The sequence below is a fragment of the Callospermophilus lateralis genome, chromosome X, assembly GCF_048772815.1.
Source record: "Callospermophilus lateralis isolate mCalLat2 chromosome X, mCalLat2.hap1, whole genome shotgun sequence".
Classification (NCBI taxonomy): domain Eukaryota; kingdom Metazoa; phylum Chordata; class Mammalia; order Rodentia; family Sciuridae; genus Callospermophilus; species Callospermophilus lateralis.
In genome coordinates, this window is record NC_135325.1 from 95,112,817 (window position 1) to 95,136,362 (window position 23,546).

Genomic DNA, 23,546 nt, shown 5'->3' on the forward strand with positions numbered 1-23,546 from the left:
ATACAACAGACAGTATTTTTTAAACAAGGATGAATAATATAAAAAAAACATGGAAGACAGGCTATCAACCTCATAAGTTTGGGAATCACACTTAGAATAGTTCTCTCAAGTTCATCTCACTTATGGGGTTTATGGAAGCAAAGAATCTGTTATCATTTTTCATGTTACAATTATTTCTCTTTTTTGCATATCTGTCTTACCATTAAAGGGTATTTTTTCATAAAACTTTTGTTATAAACTTGAAACTATCCCTCTGGACTATGCTCTCCAGAAAGAAACATATATATTGCTGGCCTTAAGCTTTTTATTAAGAAATAAAAAAAAATCCTTACTGTCACAGTCCACTCACCTATCCACATACAATGATCATACTTCAACAGTATAAATGCAGTCTTTAACTCTCGAAATGGTACTGGATTTTTCTCCTAAAATGCCTTCAGCACCCACCATTTTATTAGACTCCTAAGAAACTATTTTAATGAAGATTACTATAATGCTCAGTTCTAGATCACAAAGTAATTTTATAATCTAGCCAAAGACAATTGTGTTAATGTGAATAACAAAAACTGTTCTGTAAAAACACTTTAAGTCTTTGTCCATAGTGCATTAATTCTAAGGAAGGAGTCAGTTGGGCAAATTATTTTTGTGTCATGACTTCATTTGATTACCTATATTAAAAATTCTTAATAAAATTTGTAGTGTTTTCCTGGAAGCCAGACTGGTGTATGTATGGGGTGGAAGAAAGATGCAAATTTTAAATCACTGAGGAGTTTATTTCTTTGAGAGTAAGATATATTTTAAGGAATACCATGAGCTCTAGTTTATTAGTAGAAATAACATCATATGTACAGACCATCATATCATTTTGATGAGATATTATAGTATGCATCAAACATTCAAATTTCTTGCTGATTTAAGTGGAAATTTCAAATAAAAGATAATTGGAACATTTCAGATTGTATGTGTATGTGTTTTGAAAAAGCAATCTATAAGTTGTGAAGAAGTAATTATGTATAACCTAAATTTGTCTGAGAAAGAAGCATTTCTTTCCTTCCTTCAACATAGACCTTTAAACCATTGTTACACACCTAAATTATAATTCCTGACTCTGAATGGAGGTGAAAAGCAGACAAAGGAAGGCAAGAGTCACCCAGTAGGCAAGAATAGCAGGGAGTTGAGGTGTTAAAAGTCTGCCCAGCTAGTTGGAAGATGCTACTCTAAAGTCTGCTGCACTCACCTCCATGAGCTATTTCTTGAAGTAACAATCATTTTTAAATCCTTCAAATCCAATCTTTTCATAGGCTTAAGATATTCTACAGGGGAATGAATTTGACTACATTTTTCTTAATGGCCATTTCTGGAAGCTTGTTCAGCCAAAACAAATTTCAGGAGTCTCGAATGTATCTTGATGTCATACATTCAAGAGAGCCATACATAGAATATTTCAGTTTCTTTTTTTTAAAAAAAAAATTTTAGTTGTAGAAGGACACAATACCTTTATTTTATTTATTTATTTTTATGTGGTACTGAGGATCAAACCCAGTGTCTCATGCATGTGAGCAAGCATTCAACCCCTGAACTGCAACCCCAGCCCATATTTTGGATTCTAAAAGGCAATTGCTATCATCAAAATACTTGTCATTTTTGACCACTGCTTCTTCCCTATCTCTCATATCTAATCAACTTTTTTTGGTACTAGGGATTGAACTCAGGGGCACTCAACTACTGAGCCACATCCCTAGCCCATTTTTTGAATTTTATTTAGACACAGGGTCTCACTGAGTTTCTTAGGGCCTCGCTGAGTTGCTGAGGCTGGCTTTGAACTTGCAACCCTCTTATCTCAGCCTCCAGAGCCACTGGGATTACAAGAGTACACCACTGCACTCAGCTTCAACACTTAAATACTACATCTCTCTAGAATGTTTTTATCCTTCACCTTCACCTTCACTCCACTCCCACTGCCTCTACCATAGTTCTAGTCTCTACTAATAGTTACTTTGATTTGGTTATGATTACAAATTTCATACACATTATGGCATAGCTTTACATATTATGGATATATTTATAGCACTATAAAATGACTGATTGTAAATCATTCCCTTGCTCAAAAGTATGCAATGACGCATTACTCTCTAATAACAACCAAATCCTACACACTTGGATTCAAGGTTTCTTGGCCAAGTTCTCTTTGACTGATTCCACATTCCAACAGATTATTCAAAAGAAATATATACTTAAGAGTTAGGGAATAAGTAAAAATTCAAATTAATATTTCAAAATAATATTTTTTTCTTATTTCTTATTTCTTATAGACTTTTTGTCTATTACTAACCAAGTAATGTGGAAAAGCCATTTTATTTAAACATTTTTAATAGAAGGAAAGTTCATTTCATGTAAATCTAATATCTGCTAATCTTTTACAATTGCATTGAAGCACTTTAAGTATAAAAATTTCAAATATAAGTAAATTTGGATGGGTTTTTTTTTAGTGCTAATTTTAAATATATTTCTTCTAAACCCTAGTCAGGTTTCTTTTCCTTCTAGTCAGCTATTCTTTTTATCAAACTCCACAAACAAAACACGTTATCCTGTAAGTGCAAAAATACTAGCTTCAAGATATAAATTGTCTCAAATAGTCTTCTCTGTTATGATAAAAGATATGTGAAAATAACTCAAATAGTCCCCAACTTTAAGAGTAGTTGCAATCTTCCAGCAGATTATAACATTATTTTCTTTATCAAATTATAATTTGGTGCACCATAACTAAGTATTTTTGTGACTGGCAAACTGCTTCCAATGAAACTACTTCCAATCTGTGCTTACATCAGAGTATTTATCAGCAACAATGAACAGAATCTGGATTTTGTATCCACTCTTTAATAGGAGAAATACCCATAAATTACTCTTCAATAAGACTGTGATATATTACTACATATATCAAATAAAGAAATCCAACACTATTAAGTGAATAGATATAAACAGTGCTGCAGACTTAAAAACTAGCCTCTCTAAATTCACTCACACATTCAACATTCAATCAACAGCTGTCACATGCCAGGCATTGCATTAAGAAACAAGAAAATGAACAGCAGTCAGGATACTTGCTTGCTCAGAGATCATCATCAAATAAATAATTACTTTCCAAAGGATTAAATCATATAAATTATAATAAGATAACATTATCTACCAACAAATATCATGCTGTATAACAAAATTAATTGCAAACTTTGTTCCCCAGCCCATAAGGGTATCATTTCATATGTTGCATATAAACACCAAAGTTTTAAAAAATTCACAGATTTCCCTTACTATTATATTAAAGGATTATTTTCTTCTGGATCAGGCTATCTGTAAGTCTGGATCAGCAATCAATGTTAACTAACAACACAAATTTTAATATTCTCCTCATTCACCTGCCAAAGACCAAGCATTCAAGGGCATTAGCAAGGTCAACAACCACATAATTGTTTGCCACTGTTACCTAATTCTATAATATTTTAAGACTATTTTAGTCTTATTGATTTTTTCCATTTTCAAATTAAAATAAATTTATTTTTAAACTGATATATATGAAGATTTCTAGAAGGTTCTCAAAAATCGGTGCCATTTGACTTTCCAGAGACATGTGAGGGCCTTCCAGTTGTAAACTATTATTTCATGGTGGCCTTTGTTTCTTTTCAATTATTTATTGGTGCATTATAATTATGCATAATAGTGGGATTCATTATGCCACATTCAAACTTGCTCATAACATAATTTGATTGATCTCATTCCCAAGTACCCCTGATCTGTTTGCTCTCCCCTATTGATCTCCTTTCTATCATTATTATTTAAATTAATCCATTATATATATATACACACATGTGTGTATATATATAATGCATATATAATGCATTAATTTCATATATGTATGCAGGATTCACTGTGATACATTTACACAAACAAAACATAATTTAGTAGATTTTGTTCACCAGTATTTCCCTATACCCTCTCTTCACCCTTCCCTCTCAAGCACCTTCATCTATTGGTCTCCCTTCTATTTTTATAAGAACCCCATTTTTTAAAATTCCTTTTATCCTCCCTCTAGCTTCTTCATAAGAGAAAATATTCAACACTTGACTTTCTGAGTCTGGCTTATTTTGCTTAGCATGACGTTCTCCAATTCCATCCATTTGCCAGCAAATGCCATAATTTCATTCTTCTTTATGGCTGAACAGAATTCCATTGTAGCAAATACCTAAATTTCATCCTTCTTTATGGCTGAATAGAATTCCATTGTGTGTATATATATATATATATATATATATATATATATATATATATATATATATATATATATATATATCACATATTTTTATCCATTCTTCCGTTGATGGGCACTTGTGCTGGTTCCATAACTTGGCTATTGTAATGTACACAGCAGCCTTTATGTTTTATCTGATTTTGAACTCCTTTGAACAAACTGAAAATGTTTTAAGATAGAAACATAGAGTCCGTCAATTTTTATTCTTCTATTTTTTTTCCAGTACAAGAGAGTGAACTGAGGAGCACTCTATCATTGAGTTACATCCCCATCACCACCACCCGTCTTTATTTTGACACAGGGACTCACTAAGTTGCTGAGGTAGGCCTTAAACTTGTGATCCTCCTGTGACAGCCTCCTAAGTGTATGTGCCACCAAACCCAGCTGAGTCTTTCAATTGTTCAATGCAATCAACACTGCCCAACTTATATTATGCACTCACTTTTGTACTTTTTGACAGTTCTGATGTCAATGGAGTCATTGTGAATGCTTCTACTTTTTACACCAAGTTTTATTAAGAAAAAGAATTCTATGATTTTAATAAAAATGAGGCATTACTACTTATTATCTTAAAAAAGACTTGGAAAATACAAATTAACACAAAATAACCTACATTTGAAGAAAGCAAAGAAATACTAAAGTCTTTTTTTAATGACTAGCATCTTAGTTCTTACTCATATCTGCATTTTATGTGATTATGCATATTTGCAAAAATCAATGTACTTGCTGGGCACAGTGGAGCATGCCTTTAATCCCAGCAGCTCCGGGGACTGAGACAGGATGATCACAAGTCCAAAGCCAGCCTCAGCCACTTAGTGAGTCCCAAAGCAACTTAGCAAGACCCTATCTCAAAGTAAAAAGCAAAAAGGGCTGGGGATGTGGCTCAAGGTTTAAGTGCCCCTGGGTTCAATCCCTGATACCCCTACCCCCACCAAAAAGTAAAAGTGTCAGGGGAGTACCATTAAAATAGAAGAGAGATCAGTAGAGTAGAGGCAGGAGATTGAGGAAGAGAGAGAGAGGAGAGACAGGAAAAGGGAAGAATGGTGAAATTAATCTGACCAAACTATCTTATGTACATATGCGAATATACCACAGTGAATCTCACCTTTATATATATATATATATATATATATATATATATATATATATATATATATATATATCTCCACAGATTTAAAAAATTTAAAAAACAATAATAAATAAATAGAAAAAAGATCAGTAGGGTAAAGGAAAGGGAAAGGGGGGAGGAAGGAAGGAAGGGAAAGGGAAATCCTGGGGACTGCATTGGAGCAAATTATATTCCATGCTTATATCATTATGTCAAAATGAACCCTAATATCATGTGTAACTTAAATGAACTAATAAAAAAGATTTCCAGGAAATCTTTGGATTTGAGAACTGCCTTTGTAATAGTTAAACCACTATGATTTGCAAGAATAAAACTAGAGGCCAAGATTAATAAATTTTTTTTTAAATATTTAAAATAATTTATTTATAATAAAGTAAAATTTACAGAACTGCTTGGATTAATTGGAACAATTTCTTACAGTGCTTGTGTAAACCTAACATGATTGTGTTCAATGAAGTATGCATTAGACAGAATAATGGCCTCCCAAAGATACACATATCTCAACCCCAGGAACCTGTAGATAGGTTGTTACATGGCAAAAGGGATTTTGCGTATTTGACTAAGGTTAAGGACACTGATTTGGAGAGAGTATCTCATAGTATACAGGTAGTTCAATCTAATCACCTGAGTCCTTAAAAGTGAAAGAAGAGTGGGTCAAAGGGAAATCTAAAAAGGATTCAATCTGCTGTTATTGGCTTTGAAGAAGCAAGGAGAAAGACAAAAGCCAAAGAATGCAGGCAGCTTCTGGAAGCCAGCAAAATGAGAGTCACTGAGAATCGAATGTGGTCAATGACAGTAATAAGCAAAAAATAAATTAAAAAAGAAAACAGATTCTCCCATAGAGTCTTAGTCCTACAGACACTTTGATTTTAGACTGCTGAGACTAATACCAAAACTTCTGACTAAAAAACTATAATACATTTGTGACGTTTTAGACCATTCATTTGTAATAATTTGCGAGAGGAAGAATAAAAAAAAAACTAATAAATTCAGAGATTTTTCATTGAATTCTTGCACACACTTAAGAAATGGGATAATATTCACAAGAAAGTACTAAACATACTGACTGGGGATGTGCTAATAAAGAGAGCACAGCAGCTCCAGCACTGTCCATGGTGGCTAACTTCCATGAGGAGAACAGGTAGGTCATCAATGAAGGTGGAATAATGCTTTAAGAAACTATTAAAACATCAGAAGTTAATCCCAATATCATATCAGCAAGTAAACAAAAACTTCCCAATATTTTCCTAAAACTCCACCACTTGACAAGATACAAAATGTCTAATTTCTTTTTGTACTACCACCACTTAATCCAAAAAAGCTTTCTCATCTATCATCTTTCTGTTTCTTCTATCCCTATTAAAATATTACCTAATTAATAGCATAAAAGTAGCCAAAACCTATAAAAATGAAAATGCATTAGAGAAGTCAAGAGCTTTGAAATCAGGGAGCCCTGAGTTTGAATGTGGACTTCACTTATTACTTGATACATTACACTGAGCAAGTTAACTAACTTCTGTGTAAACAGAGAGAAGACTTACTTTATAGAGTTTTGGAAAAACATCATGCAAGGTGCTTAGCACTTTTACAGCTACACATTTTTAAACTGGGAATAAATATGTCTCATACAAAATTGAGAATATATAATATACAAGACAAATTAAATTTTTAAACTGGTTTTGTTTATATTTTCTTTATTGAAGGATCTTTTTTCATTTCTCAATCAATATTCTAAGAAGGACTCTCAAAACAAGTTGGGTATGTTCTTATCTTAGCATATGAAAAATGGGAAAAAATTGATAAAAAATAATAGGTATCTTCATCATAGCAAGTTTTCCAGTAAAAAGTATTTCAGTGTAAATGAAAACAAAATCACTTTTTTTTAAACTAACATTTCATCTTGTTGTCTGAGACCAAATTATTGCTTCTTGGAAGGCAATATATGTACCCTTATATGATATAAAACATCTAAACAATAAATTATTCCCTGTCCAACATGAAGGATGGCATTCTATCCTTTTTGTTCAAAAGAATACCATTAAGTTTAAGCATAAACTTCATTTTCCATTCTGTACAATATGCACTTTGAAATTTGGTACCTATCTCCAACTTATTTCTCCTCATTTCTCCCAGACATGTTTTTCTCTTGTAATGTTTTCATTGCCCTTGCATTCATCATCAATACTAAAATTACATTAAACAAAAATTTTATTTAACCTATTTGTCTTGGTTCTGAATTTTCACAACAGTAAAGTAAGCAATTTAGTTGTTTATGAATAAAGATAGTATGGAAGATGAAGAAGAGTCATTCTGAATGGACACAAAAGCTATATCCCTAATAGTCACAAGAGTTATGCCTGACATGTAATAGTGAGTAAATGCTGAACATTTTAAACTTAACATAAGCTGGGTGCAGTGGCATGCGCCTCTAATCCCAGCAGCTCTGGAGGCTGAGGCAGGAGGATCACGAGTTCAAAGCCAGCCTCAGCAAAAGCGTGGTGCTAAGCAATTCAGTGATGCTCTGTCTCTAAATAAAATATAAAATAGGGCTGGAGAAGACTCAATGGTTGAGTGTCCCTGAGTTCAATCCCCAGTACTCAAAAAAAATTAACTTATAGATGGTCCCTGACATAACAATAGTTTGACTTATTTTTCAACTTTACATTGGTGTGAAGGTGATATGCATTGAGTAGAAAACACACTTCCAATTCTGAATTTTGTCCTTTTCCAAGATTAATCATATGTGGTATGATAAACTTTTAGTGGCATCAAGGTGCAGATTCCAGTCAACCACACCATCATAAGGATATACGACCAACACTCTATATTATACTGCACTGGTAAGCTGGATTGTTGAGTAGATTAGGTGTACTAAATGCATTTTGACTTATGATATTTTCAACTTTCAAGGTGATTGAAAATGAACTGAGTACTTCTGAAACTGAATTAATCAGGAACTTCTTTATGTATGGATTCCCCAAAATTATCAGGTTTATACCACCTATTTCTCACAGTCTTGAAGAAATAAAGCAATATACTATGGCTGCCATTTCAATTTAAAATAGAATGTACAATGCATATAATTCTTAACTCTTCAACTGCAATAAAGGTATTAACACAAATAACTCAGTTCTTTCCCATCTCTCCCTCTCCCTCTCCCCTAAATTTGACTCTACATAGGTCTCACCTAAATATGCTAAATGTCAAGTTGAATGTTTGGAATTCTCAGTAACTGTGGATTTCCCATGATGGTGTGAAAATTTGCAATTATGTCTTTCTTCCCTCTGGAAGAAGGGGGTGGTGTCTGGGGAAGGGGTAGTGTACTTGGAAGCAAGACTCATTTCAGCATAAAAATAATGAATATACATAAATTATTGATGAGCAAAATTCTTCAAAATATCTAAAAGCAACGAGAATACTAGGTATCTTTAAGATTTGTTTAATAGTATGTTTTTGTTTGATAGTGTTTTTCAGTTACATTAAATGGTGTCAAGAGGCCTTTAAAATATATGCAGGCTGGGGTTGTAGCTCAGTGGTAGAGTATTTACCTCTCATGTGTAAGGCACTGGGTTTGATTTCCAGCACCACATATAAATCGATAGATAAATAGATAGATAGATAGACAGATAGACAGATAAAGGTTTGCAAAAATATATGCAATAGGGCTGAAGACAAAATTTTAACTTGCACATGCCAGGCTTCCTTAGAGTACAAGATCTAAAGCAGCTGAAAGAATAAACACTGACAAGAAGTAGCAAGCAATCCAATCATAAACTTCCAAAACAGAAGTGTGAAAACTCTAAATTCATGAGGGACAAGTGAAATTCCATAATTAAAAAATAGCATAATCCCTGGATCTTTTAAACAAGCAGAACAGCTGTTTAAAAGAGAGAGATGTCTTTGGGGCTGGGGTTGTGGCTCAGCAGTAGAGCACTAGCCTAGCACATGCGAGGCCCTGGGTTCGATCCTCAGCACCACTTAAAAATAGGTAAATAAATAAAATAAAGGTGTTCAACTACAATTAAAAATTAATAAATATTAAAAAGAGAGAGAGATATATATCTTTTCCTAGTAGGACCATACAGTGGATCACATTCAGATGTGGAATCACACATAAAGATTAACATGAAAAAACTATTTAGGTGAGGAGAACTGGGAGAATATATGGTTTGGAAATCAAGGCATATGAGATTTTCAAGCTCAAATGTAATAGACAAAAAAAATCTATATAGCCACATTGGTATCAGGAGACTACAAAAATAGGAGGAATTGATTTTGCTCAACAAAAAGAAGAGCTGTCCATGAATGAAAGTTGCTGCCTTGGTGAGGTAGTGAGCTCTTTGTCACTGACCATGTTCAAGGAGGACATGTATTGCCATCTTTGAGAGGTCTCACAAAGTGACCCCTGCATTAATTAAAGGGGATGTAAATTCTCCAAATGACCTCAAAGATCACTTGTATTTCTTCTGCAAGTGCAGATAAGGCACATTCCCAAAGAACATGCTACAAAAGTTAGACTGAAAAAATTGTTATAAGTGTTAGCTATATTATTTCTTGACACAATTTTATTAGAGTGTGCATATGTAGTAAAAACAGATTAAGTAGAATCACAAGGAAAAGTTTGTGGTGACTGTGAGAGGAACTAAATATTCTTTTCTAATTTGAGATTATCAATTTTAAAAATTTATTTTACTAGATAAGATTTCTTAAACAAATCTAGATATATTCAATAAATTAGGAAAAAGACATTCTTATGGGAAAGAAATGTCAAAATAGAAAACACATTTTTATGATGTCTGTCTTTTGAATCACCCACAAACAAGGAGAATTTATAAAGTATGCATAATTTTTCCCAGGAAATCTAGGGACTTAGCTTTATTTGTGCTATCAGCATTTATTATAAAATACAGTTTACATATTAAATAAAATAATTGTATACAGGAATCTCACTGAATACAAGTGCAGGAGCTAAAGGAGGCCAAGTCTAGTTCACTAACACTCATTGTCTTTTAGCTTGAGAACCATAAAATTCTAACAAATACATCTCACATTATCTTTCTTGCTAGAATTCACTGTGATACTGCACTGGCTAATTTTTACCTAATTGTATGGTCATACTATTATTGTCAAAATTTGTTGCTTGTGAAGAATAGATAAAAGGACTGCTAGTGTTAATCTTGTTTATTTCAGTGAGTCCTTAGAATCTAACAATGCATTAACCCCATAAAAACTGGCCTAAAGGAACCATTTGTTGTTTTAAAACGATGAATAGCAAAACACCAGAAAACAACTTAGATGTGATTGGCCTTTAAGCTTTATTAATTTAGGCAAAATGACAGGGTAATTTATATGGTTTGCACCTGTCAAGAACAGAGTCTTTACTAATGCAGTTTACAATGACCAGGAGATTCTCCCTCAGGCTAAGGTTGAACTTCAACCCACTGTTGAACAGACTGTAACACAAACACATGTCATCAAGGACTTGAATTCTATCAAGACAATCCCTTAAGAAATTCACATTTATGATATACCACCATTCAAGTGTTCAAATCTGAAGCTGAAAGAAGATTATATCTACCCAATAAGGACTGTATCATCCTAAATCTTTTGTCTTTATGATACTCTACTTCTCCTGTATCACAAATTGTGCTAGCAACACAATGTAAAAGTGTTTTATGCTACACAGAAAATCTATTTTCCTTAAAATTGCCACAAATAGTCCATCATCAAGAAGTCTGAAGATTGTTGAGACATTTCAAGTGTCACTCAGGGTTTTTAAAAAGAAAACAAACTTGGACTTTAAATGCACAAAGGAAAAAAAAATAAATAGACTTTCTGTTCAAGGTTTGCAGAAAGTGAAATGTTTTGTATTTTATCTTTCACTAGCTTAGCAGCACCGCCCTATCTATAGCATCAGTAAAGAGCTACAGATAAGCAGCACCTACACTGGGTTTAGAAAGAGACCATAAAGAGCCTTTATATTTTTCTTTGCTTGCTCAATTCCTGCAATACATTTTTACTACAATCAAGCACACTTTATATTGATATTTCAGTCCTGGAGAAAGTACCCAATACTTCAATGAAAATCACATAATATGTATTAGACAAATCACAGTAAAAAATGATAAACATTAAAAATCAATGCTGATGCTATACAATTGTACATACAAAATGATTTTATATCAAGTGTGAAGAATCCTATATTCAAAATATTTAAGTTTTTACAAATGATTTTACAGATAAATTTCTAGTAGGTCACAATTTTTTAAGCAGTCAGAATTTAATTCATTTCAATGCAAAGAGTTTAGGCAAAGAAATTGATTTAACCTACGTTTGACAACCAAACAATTGTGAGAGCAAATATACTACTTGAGTCAGTAATCTAATGTAGTCTTCATAATTTTTGAGTGAAATTTTATGTTAAACTTATTATCAATTTTGCATGTAAGAGGTTTATGGAATATAAAGAAATACTGATGAGAACATGTTAAATATGATGTTTTTATTTCATGCCAAGTGGGGAAATGAACTATGATCTAAAATAATCAAAAACTACACATTTAAAAAAAAAACACCTGATTTAAACTCCCCAAGCAAGTGTTTCCCTATATTTAATATTTTCTCTTAGTGAATATGTACTTAAAAATAGTTATTAAAATATTTGTAAAGAAAAATGTTAGGTTAACTTAATAATATATAGACTGATTTGAGTCAAAATAGTTTAGCCTCCCAATAGCTCTTCAAACATATTTTTTCATTCTACCTATGTGTACCACCAATGATCAAGATTTGACATTGTAAGACCTGTGGTATTTTCTGGATTCTATCTTCTAAATCAGTTCACTCATATCATCAGGTCAAAGAGGTAAATACTTGAAAGGAAAAAAAGTGACTCACTGAAAGTGTTTATTAAGTTGTATCTGGGCTTGTGGCTAGTATGAATTAATAAAATATGGGCATATATTTAACCATCCCTAAAAACTGACAAATCAGCTGTAATTGGAGCTGTGATTTAAATCTTTTGGACAGAATGAATAATAGAAACATTAATAACCATTATGAATTGGAACCTGCTGATTTTAGTGGAGTTTTGTTTTGTTTATGATAAAGTTGTTTCTGGTGAATCTTTGGTGATTTCTCACCAGCCAACATTCATAAAGTCAACAGGCATATTCTATTTTCTCAAATAGTGTGAAAGAGCTCAATTAACTTGTCCACTCCATTAACTTGTCACCTCCATTAATTTATGCTTTTGACAAAAACAGCTTTTGAAAATCAGATATAGCTGGATTTTTTTTTTTACAAATATAGTCTAAATTTTACTCCATAAGAGAAACTGGTTAACACCTGTTTCATCAAAAACTGTAGCATCAAAAAGGAATATAAAAAAAATAATCTGAAAATGATTCTGAAATGTCTTCATTTTTTTAGAGCTTTCCAGGGAATCATTTCTTTTGGACTGAAAGCATAAACACACTTCCTCAGCAGCTGAAAGCCTTTCAAAGAACCAGATATCACTGTGTATCTGAATCTCATATAAAACAAAAAAACTAAGTTAAAAATGGTAACTCACCAGACTTCTACACACACAATTAACCTAAAGCAGGGAAAAATTCCCACACCTTTCCTACTGAAAAATATTTTAAAGGGAACACTTATAGTTAAAACATTTTTCGTACTCAAAAGCTTTTCTTGCACTAATTTTGTTTTTTAAAAAGGTCCAGCTTTCCTTCACTTCTTCCTCCACCAAAAGAAAAGGATTGTGAATACTACTTTAAAAGAATGTTTTGTTATATCTCCTAAAATTTGTTTTTAAAGCTATGCTTTTTAAATTTAACAACATTTTGGAAAATTCCAAAAAATCTTGAATACACTTCTCAATTCATTTCAGTATTTTTTACTTAACATACATTTCTAAAATAGTAACATATAGAATATTTTTCAAACCTCTGCATATAAATAACTGCTCAAAGTATAATCTGCAAGAATTCAAACTTACACTTCAGAACTCAAATGACAGAACTAAAAAGATGTAATGTCAAACTTATTAAAATTTATATACAACTACAGTATAAAAGTCTTGATTGAAAGACTCATTTTCTGACCAATATGTTAACTCTGAATGTTTCAAATTCATAAAAAATAATATAGAAGACATAACACACCACCAACATCAATCATCGTATTTTAAGCCATTACACAAAAGAAATAATCAGGTTTTAGATATATAGAAATTTTTTTAAATCCCACGTTAAACCTTAAAGTTTCCTAATGCAATCTCTTGGCTATACCTTTGTGCTTTCACATTAGTAATTAGATTAGCATTAAGCACTTTTTAAGTGAACATAGACATAAACTATAGGAAAACAAAACAATGGTAAAATGTGGGCATGCCAATCTCTTTAAATGTTAGCAAGCATGAGGATTTTGTAATCTTGTAGGTTTCGGGATATTGCTGTTTAGGGGTTTCCCCGTTTTGTCACAAGGTAGATTCATGAATGAAATCCCACTTTAATATCCTATTTTCTCTCACTTACATGTATGCTGGAGAAAGTGGAGTTGACCTGGATGTTTTAAGCACAGGAACTGGGAATTTCCAGATAGCAGGAGAGCTCGTTTTCCATTTCAATGGCATGTTGTCACCACGGTACTACAATAACAGTAAACAGCGTTTCCATAACAGACTACCAACTAGGACTTCCATTCCACACTGTACTGACACAGCAGTGGCTGCCGCAGAGAACAAGCAAAGGATTCTGCCAGTGCCCTTAAACAGTTGCTTCCAATCTGTAAAATAGGACTGCAAGGTACCTCCTTTAAACCCTCCTGTCTCCTAAAGCAATATGATGATTCTATCCTTTCAACACAACAATAGTGCCACCTCGTTAGAAAAGCATTGACTGCAGTGTGTGTGTGTGTGTGTGTGTATGTAAATGTACATATATATTCACACACACACACACACACACACACACACACACACACACACACATATATATGACTGCACTGTGCATACCATACAATGCAGCTTTAGTTAATAAAAGCAGCTAAGGGTTTGATTTTTTTTTAAGCTTGCAATGCTATTGTTCTATCTTAAGAGGGATACTGCAGCACTATAGTATATTCTGCACCTATTAACCTGATTTCTGACCAATAGTAGCAGGAAAAAAATAGATGGGTTTCATATGAAAATGAAACAACATACCTACTCAGAATACACTTGTCATCCTCTGAACATTCTTCTTTTGAGCTGCAACAATACAAATGGGATATAAACCTCAGCATAGCCTTAGGCCACAGCTAATAGAGATCAGTGACTAAATTCAGCAGCCTGCTTTCCTCCTGTGCAAGCTCTGGCCACACAATACAAGAATGCCATTATGGGAAAAGCCCGTTTAAAAATGCCAATCCCTCTGTTTTCCAGTTAGAAGAAAGCAAAATGTAAGAACAAATATAAACTGCTGCAGAACTCTGCACGCTCTTCTAGTTGCTTCTGATTCAAGTTGCTCTCCTTCCCCTATTTTTATTTCCAAGCCGGGATGAGCAAAATCTCATACATTTACAACATGCCTTGTAACTCGAATATCTCTCTGCCTTCTGCAGCAGAGAAGTACAGAATAGCGTGCTCTTAATAGCAGTCCTTGGAGGGACGCTATCAACAATCTAATTCAATACTGCCCTCCCCTTCTTCTTCCCCCTTTCTCCTCCCGTTCACCCCCCTCACTCCTCCCCCACCCACCCCCAAACAGCTCACAAATTGCCTAGAGGAAAGACCAACGCTGCTGGGCAAGCAGGTGTCCAGCAGGGACCACTCCAAAGCTCAGCAGCGGTCCAGTAACCTCTAGGGATTAGCGATTGTCACAAAGGTTCAAAAATTGAAGCTGCTGTCAAAGGCAGCTTGAGATATTTCGTGAAAGCAATGGCAAATAAAGGGTTCATCTATATTGTTTTAAAATACTTCCAGAAAATAGCATTGTGAATGCTTCAAAAGTGGTGGGTGTTTTTAAGTTTCTGCCTCCAGCACCAAAACAAATTCATAAAATTTCTACACAATTCTAAAAAGTAACAATAAGTTAAAATGGTATTCTGCTGAACTCTTTACTTACAGGTGAAGAATTTTACTTCTAATGTAGGCAAGTGTTAATCACTAAAAACATACCATCATGACACCCTTCTATGTCTACGTGAAGACAAAATTATCCATCTCCATCAATGCAAGCTTAATAAAGGCAGATCAACCCTGAAACAAAAGTCACTCCCTTCTAACAAAATCACAAGAGCTCATATTTACTTTCATGTCTGTATCCAAACAATACACTGTGCTTCCAACTGAAATACTCAGCTTTCAGATACTTTTAAAATATTCCTGTTTTTTAATATTAAGATTTAGTATGTTAAGAGGATTTTTCATTTGTATTTAAAAAGCTCAGATTATAGTAAGAAGCTACTTTCACAAACTCCAAAATACACAATTTAATATACCAGAAATTCAGCACAGAATCACCTAAGATAATCACAAGAACCATCCTTTTAAAATACAGGTCAATATGGAGGCAAAAAGACAAACTATTTTCTTCCTATGAACTACAATCATTATTTATATGCAACATACACACACAAATACATATATGGAGAGAGAACATTTATTTTAAAGCATCCATCAGTAATACATGAACTTTATTAATATTAAATTGATGTTAGCCACCACTACCTCATATATAACTTTTATTCAATCCATCATATGCAAATGCCCCTCAAAAAACCCAAATTACATTTCTAACTCCTTTTAACTACCTCTATACAAAACTGTTGTCATAAAAATCTTTAAAGGAATCAGAGAAAGGAGTATTTTATCAATACCTTCATGGCCAAAATATATTTAAAAGGTTAAAAAAACTCATGCCACTAATACAAATATACCATAGTCAATGTATTTTACATTATAAAGTTTTAGTGTTTTAAATCAGAAATGTCCCAGGTACAATTATCAGTGTCAACTTGTTGAAAACCAAAGAATACACACACACACACACCCACACCCACTCACACACATACATGTGCAGGCTCACACACGTATGTAGGCATCAATGTTGGAATGTCTCATTCCACAGTGAATTTCAAACAAATTTTCAAAACCTGAAGCATTTGCAAATATTTAAAAATATAAAACATAAAAAGCTATATAATAATACATAGTAAGAGGTGATATTTTAGAAAGGAGATTCAATTGAACATTTTCATGCTTACGAAAATTTTACAAAGCAGTAATTACAAATGTGACTTCAACTTCTGAGAACAAAGACCCCAAAACTCTACAAAAATCCATAAAGTGAAGTGTATCTAGCAGTCTATTTGTCTACAGAGATTCCTCAAAACTTCTTAGCAGAAAAAAGGGCTAAAGAAGAGTTTTCCAAATTTCTAAAAAGATATTTTACCCCATTATGCAGGTGAAGACCATTTTATTGTAAAGATTCTCAAGTTATTATTCTTTTGTGAACAATCAACTGATTGAGAAAAACCAACATTTTTTTTCTAATCTCATTACATTCCAAAGAAATCAAATTCATTAATTTTCTGCAACAATTTTAGTCTAGATTTCTCATAGACATAGAGTGTAATACTAGTTTTGTGGCATTCCAATATTTTTAATATTTATTCAAAGTAAAGTAAAAAGAAAATAAGACTGCTTCCTTGCACACCATCCTCAGCATCCTTAAAAACTCAAAAACCCAAAAGCTTGTGGACATTTATGTATATCTAGTTCTTATTTTTGCTTTAATAAATTGCTAAATCATTTGTAATTTTCTCTCATAAGCAAACAAACATTATGCCAAAGGCTTTAAAAACAGTCCTTTAAATAGAAATGTGATCCATGAACTATACACTATTTTAATTTACTTAACAACATTCCTCATACATCATTTAGAAATAAACTTCAGCCAGGTAAAATTACCCCAATTACAAATTAGCAGTATCCAAGTTAATCAGATTTTACTATCCTGGCAGATACTCTATTAGCAACTATGAATATATTTATAATAATCTTTACATTCCAGAATTAAAAATTATTTTCATCTACAGAAAAAATGAAGAAAATTATTAAATATGTATTTAAAATATAATTTTATGCAAGCTTAGAGCTCCACTACTTTAATACTGAGACTGGTAAATGTCAAAAACCCTCAGTCATATCATAAGAATTACTAATTTCATTTACAGAACACTTGGTTTCTATTACAGATCACTGCATAAGACAGGATAGAAAGACAGCATACACAAAAGATCTTCAAAGCATGTTATGAATATTAACTAATCACTTAAAAATACCTGTGAAATGCATATTTTAGAGATATAATAAACAAAGGACAATGATGGTTCTTGGCCAAGGCACAGAAAGAGTCATTCTTGGCCAAATCTTACAACACAGAATTCCTGGCTCCTGATATAGGAAGAGGAGATTTTTAGAACTTGTAAAACTCTTAGAAATCATCTTGCTGAGTGCCCTCATTGTATAGATGAAAAAACTGGAACTCCGAGATGTTAATTTGTCCAACGTCACCATTCTAATTAGAAGCAGAACTGTTCTCAATCTCTAATCTAGGATTCCCCCTCTAGAATCTCTACTGTCTCTCTTTAAATCAGACCATTCCATAAGATATATGCTTTTATCTGAAGTGAATCATTTTCTGTAAATGTCTCAATGTATTTTAAATAAATAAGAACTAGAGAGAAGCATTCACCCCACACAGTAGATGTACACAGAAAGATAGAAGTAGGAAAGACCCAAAATGAAAAGGTGTACATAAGGAACTATTTCCAAAATGTCCCAATTCTACAAAACTGTTTTAAGAATAATCAGAGAGAAAAGGGTAAATACAACTTAAGCCAGTCATAGTATGGGACAAAAGTGAAAAGCACAAATATCAGCCAGGAACAGTGGCGCACATCTGTAATTCCAGCAGCTTGGGAGACTGAGGCAGGGGTATTGAAAGTTCAAAGCCAGCCTCAGCAACAGTCAGACACTAACCAACTCAGTGAGACCCTGTCTCTAAGTAAAATACAAAATAGGGCTGGAGGTCTGGCTCAGTGGTCAAGTTCCCCTGAGTTCAATCCCTGGTATTCCTCCCCATAGGGGAAAAAAAAAAAGCACAAATAATTGTCTGATGCTTTCCTAAATAACTTAAGTAAAATTTAACTTGCTGACCAGTACCACCTAATACATTGTGTGTCTAAACTCTCTCTCCATTTTTTCTTGATATGCCCTAAAAACATACCAACCTTTTCCTTATAAGGAAAAAGTTAACCTGGGATAGGTACAGCTAAAAACTAAAAACATCAGCCACATTTTATGTGAGCAGGCACTATGTAATCTCTTTTGCCCTGACAATGTCTCTGCAAACTAATCTAGATTATCAGTGTTATTCATGTTACCCAGATAAGACTGTAGATCATGACAAACTATGTGCCCCATTTATGTTCTACCAATCAGTATAAATACAGCAACCAAATAGAACTGTTAAATCTGTTAAAGCACACAAAAATTCTGGACAGAAGAGTAAAATTCTAAATATATTTTGGTTCCTTCTTACAGGAAATAGAACTGTTCACATTTATAGCTGTACATATTTGTGTATATCTGTTATACAAATTTCTAATTATGTGTGTATCTCTATTTGGTTATATCAAATTGAATATAAAATACATTTAAAATTTCTTACTACTACATATATATGTAGTCTTGCTACAATCAAAATGGGAAATTCCAGATGTTTTTCAGAGATAACTATGTTAGAAAGTTCTATCTTGAAAATTTCCTTAACATAACTGTGTGGATCCTTATAGTCCTACAAAGGATCTATGAAGACATAGCACAACTGTGGCTATGATTATGTCTTAGATTTACAGAGTACCTACCAATCATTCATAATATAAATTGAGTATGAAGACATAATTGTGCAGGCACATACTCTTGTACATGCATAGAGAATTCTTTTTTTAATTTTTTTTAGTTGTAGAGAAACACAATATATTTATTTATTTATTTTTATGTGGTGCTGAGAATAGAACCCAGTGCCTCACACATGTGAGGAAGGCACTCAACCACTGAGCTACAGCCCCAGCCCTGAGAATTCTTATTTCATGTTGACATAAATAATGTAAAAACTCAGGACTCTCTCAGTCTGCAATAGTTTCATAGGCTAGGAAGGATACTAAGTAGGGCAGCAATGTGAGGAATTGGTATGTTGAAAAGTCAGGAAGCACTAGGGAAGGGTCCAAAGAAGAAGGCAGCAGCAGGGACAAGGAACATAATGATTGGCTGAAGGGGAATAGAAAATCAGAACAGTAGTAATTCCTGATATTTATGTAACACCTTCTGTAGTTGGGAAACAGATGAAAGATGTTATGGTGTTAAGACAAGAGTGTGTGTGTGTGTATATATATATATGTGTGTGTGTGTGTGTGTGTGTCTGTGTGTGTGTGTGTCTGTGTGCGTGTGTGTGTCCAGGTACAGGGGCACTTGCCTGTAATCCCTGTAATTCCAGTGGCTCAAGAGGTTGAGGCAGGATGATGGCAAGTTCAAAGCCAGTTTCATCATCACAGTGAGGCCCTAAGCAATTCAGTGAGACCCTGTCTCTAAATAAAATATTTTTAGGGGGTTGGGGTTGTGGCTCAGAGGTAGAGCGCTCAGCTAATATGCATGAGGCACTGGGTTTGATCCTCAGCACCACATAAAAAGAAAATAAACATATTGTGTCCACTTATAACTAAAAAATAAATATTTTATAATAATATTTTTTTTAAAAGTCTGGGAATGTGGCTCAGTGGTTGAGTTCCCCGTGGGTTCTATTGTCAGTACTAAAAACAAAATCAGGTATGTGTTAAAGAAAACCATCCAGAATATATATTTAAATAAAATAAATTGTTCTGTGAGGAATCTCTGCTCTCACCTTGAATAAAGATTTTTTTTTTATCTGTTTGGTCATCTCTCAGCAATTTCCTAAGTATATCCTTCAATTACTTTGGGCAAATAAAATAACAAGTCATTGCTAGCTTTTCTGATGCATTGTACATAAAACATTCAAACTTGTCAAAATAAAAAGCCATTTTAAATTTGCAGTGCAGGCTGGGTGTTTGACTCAGTAATAGAGTGCTTGCCTGGCATGCATGAAGCCCTGGATTTCATCCTCTGTAATGCCCCACCACCACCACCACCAAAAGAACAGAATAAAGTAGAATGAGCTTGCAATTGAAGGAATAGTTAAAAATATGGCTGAACTAGATTAAAATATATTCATATAGAGCTTTTCAAATAATTGCAAAACTGTTTTAATTTTGGTGCAGCAATCACAGAAGTAAGACTAAAGATGCATGAAAACTACATATATATTTTTATCTACAATCTTTATATCTATAAATTCTGAAATATCTTGCTAAGAATAAACAATTGCTAATAACATTTGTTTATGACAGTTAAAACCTTTTAAACAATAAATATATCACATACCAACCTCAAAAGACATGCCAGTCAATTCTTGATACATTCTAAAGTATTTTAGAACCACCTTGATTTTTTTTATAAAATCTGAGTTTCTAAAAAAAATCTAAAATAGTATATCTTCTCTAAAATTCCAATGTAAATCGATGAAATAATGATACTATTTTGAAAAACATATATAAAAAGAGTTATTATAGCCACATGTGAACCATTGGTGTTTCAGCTAAAAACAATGTTACCCAATCACCTGGTTGTCCAATGTCTTCTCCCTATTTGTAAATCTTGATTACAGGTTTTATAGTATAACCACAATAATATTTGAATAACCAGAGGCAATACTTTCATGGAAAGTTAATCCTAATGATTCATCAAGACGATATACATTTTAAATTTTCCACAAAAATGGTTCTTTATATTCAATTGTTTTATTTTTTACCATTTCCCAGGCTTAATCATTAAAACTTTAAATTCCCTATACCTATATCCACAGACAGTATTGTCAACTAAAAAGAAAAGGTTTAATTATATAGTAAGTGAGAAAATCTTTTACTTCAAAAACAACTCAATCTCAAATTTGAACTCTATGACTCATTACTCTAACATGAAGCCTAACAGTTATGTTAAGGGTATAGTTTATAGTCATGGTATTTGGTCTAATGGTACTAACCAATAGACTTTTAGCAAACTGGTCTCTATTTTCATGACTATTTCTAGATCCTTTTCATGTTCTAATTTAGAATTCTTCTCTTTGTTGATTTTAAGTTCTCTAAAACAAGTAAAGGATATAGAAACAGTTGTAGCGAAAGATGCCCAATATATGGTGGTAAGCCTAAATTATAAATGCTAACTAAAAATTGTGTGACTTAAATTTTCTATGCCTTCAAATAGCAATTTAATTAAAATCCTGTTATAACACATCATTAGCACATGTTATAAAAAGTGGTCATGTATTGTGATCTAACCAAAGCATTGCTTTGGCATTATGCCTAACTTTATTATTTGGATGCAACAGCTATCCCATAGGGGGTAAACCATTTATTTTCCTTTATCTCATGTTCTATTATTAACTAAAGTGGATGAAATTTTGAATAAAAACAAAATTTATATTCTACATTGACCCTAGGTTTAAGCTACTGCTAATTTAATTTTAGGTTTCCTGGCAGCCTTTATAAGCCTGTCTACTATAATATGTTCAGAATCACTTCATGTCTTTAAAATCAAATGCATGTTTTAAATAATTAGTTATTTTAGTCATTTCTCATGGAATTCTGAAGCTACATAACACTTGGGTGAAAATATTTTCCCTTTAGCTAGTATATATTTATTCATTCATTCCTTATTCAGCTTGATCTAAGTCAGAGACACTGTTGAGCATTTTTTATGAATCTTCCACTGCAGGGTCTAGCCATTTTATTTAAATTCCTACAATACTGTTCAGACATTAAACAAAAATATTTATGTTTAGAGCTGGGGCTGTGGCTTAGTGGTAGAGCACTAGCTTAGCATGTATGAGACACTGGGTTCAATCCCCAACACCACATAATAAAATAAAATAAAGGTATTGTGTCCATCTAAAACTAAATTTTTTTTAATATTTATGTTTACAGGTCTCAAAAAATACCAGTTTTTGAGATTCAGACTCGTAAAATACAGAACAACAAAACACATATTCCAAAAGGCAAGACAGAGCTTCGACTGATACTCAGGGAAAGGCATTAGCAAATTTATTAATTAGGACCATACTATTTTATATGTTAACTAAAATGTGTTTCTACTGAGTTTGTTTTTACTATATTAGCCTTTATTGACAGTGCAACACAGACTTGATGTCAGAAATACCAAAATCAATCAATTCACTATGCTCAACCCCAACCCCCTAGAGAGGAGGTACATGCTAATTTAGTTCAATCATCAATAAATATTGAAAATACATGACTTGCTGAATGTTACAAATATAGAAAAGAACACGTGCCCTGGCTATAAGGCCCTCATAATCTAATCAGTCTGACTGGATATTTGCATATGAAACATAAAGGAGAACAAATATATTGACACAGTAAAGCCTGACCTATAATAGAAGCTTGGATGGCCTAATTTTCTAGGCAACTTTTAAAAAAATTACTTAAAAATAAAAACTAGGAAAGGTTAGTTATTATAATATAAACATTTATTTTTCACCTTTTGATGGGAATCTTTATGCCTTTTCACCTTCTTCAAGTTTAAAATGGACACAATCTTTTTAAAAAAAATACTTCATAGTCTCCAAAGTGAGCAATACCTATTGTGGTGTGCTTCAGATGTGGACACAGAAATGTGGGTAAATAATATCTGTTATTCCTCACCCTTGCCTACCCCTTGGCTCCCACTGCCCTGGTTAATATGATTTCCCATGAAACAAATGTTGCTGAGAAAAAGGGTCTCTTCTTTTGACTCCTGTACAATTGAAAGAGAGAGAAAAGTTTATACTTTTAAAGCAGATGCTCTCAAACATTAATATGCTAAGAATCAACCAGGGTAAATAAAATGTAGAAGTCTGGAGATAGGTATTTGTACTCTGCATTTGAAACAAGTACTCCCACTGCTTACCATGCCAGGTCTAATAAACTTAGAGAAACACT

The 23,546-nt window shown here is 33.0% G+C and overlaps 1 protein-coding gene across 2 annotated transcripts in view; it reads right to left on the reverse strand.

Moving 5' to 3' along the window:
• Klhl13 (kelch like family member 13) overlaps positions 1-23,546 on the reverse strand; it is a 182,222-nt gene that overhangs the window by 55,840 nt on the left and 102,836 nt on the right. The window lies entirely within an intron of this gene.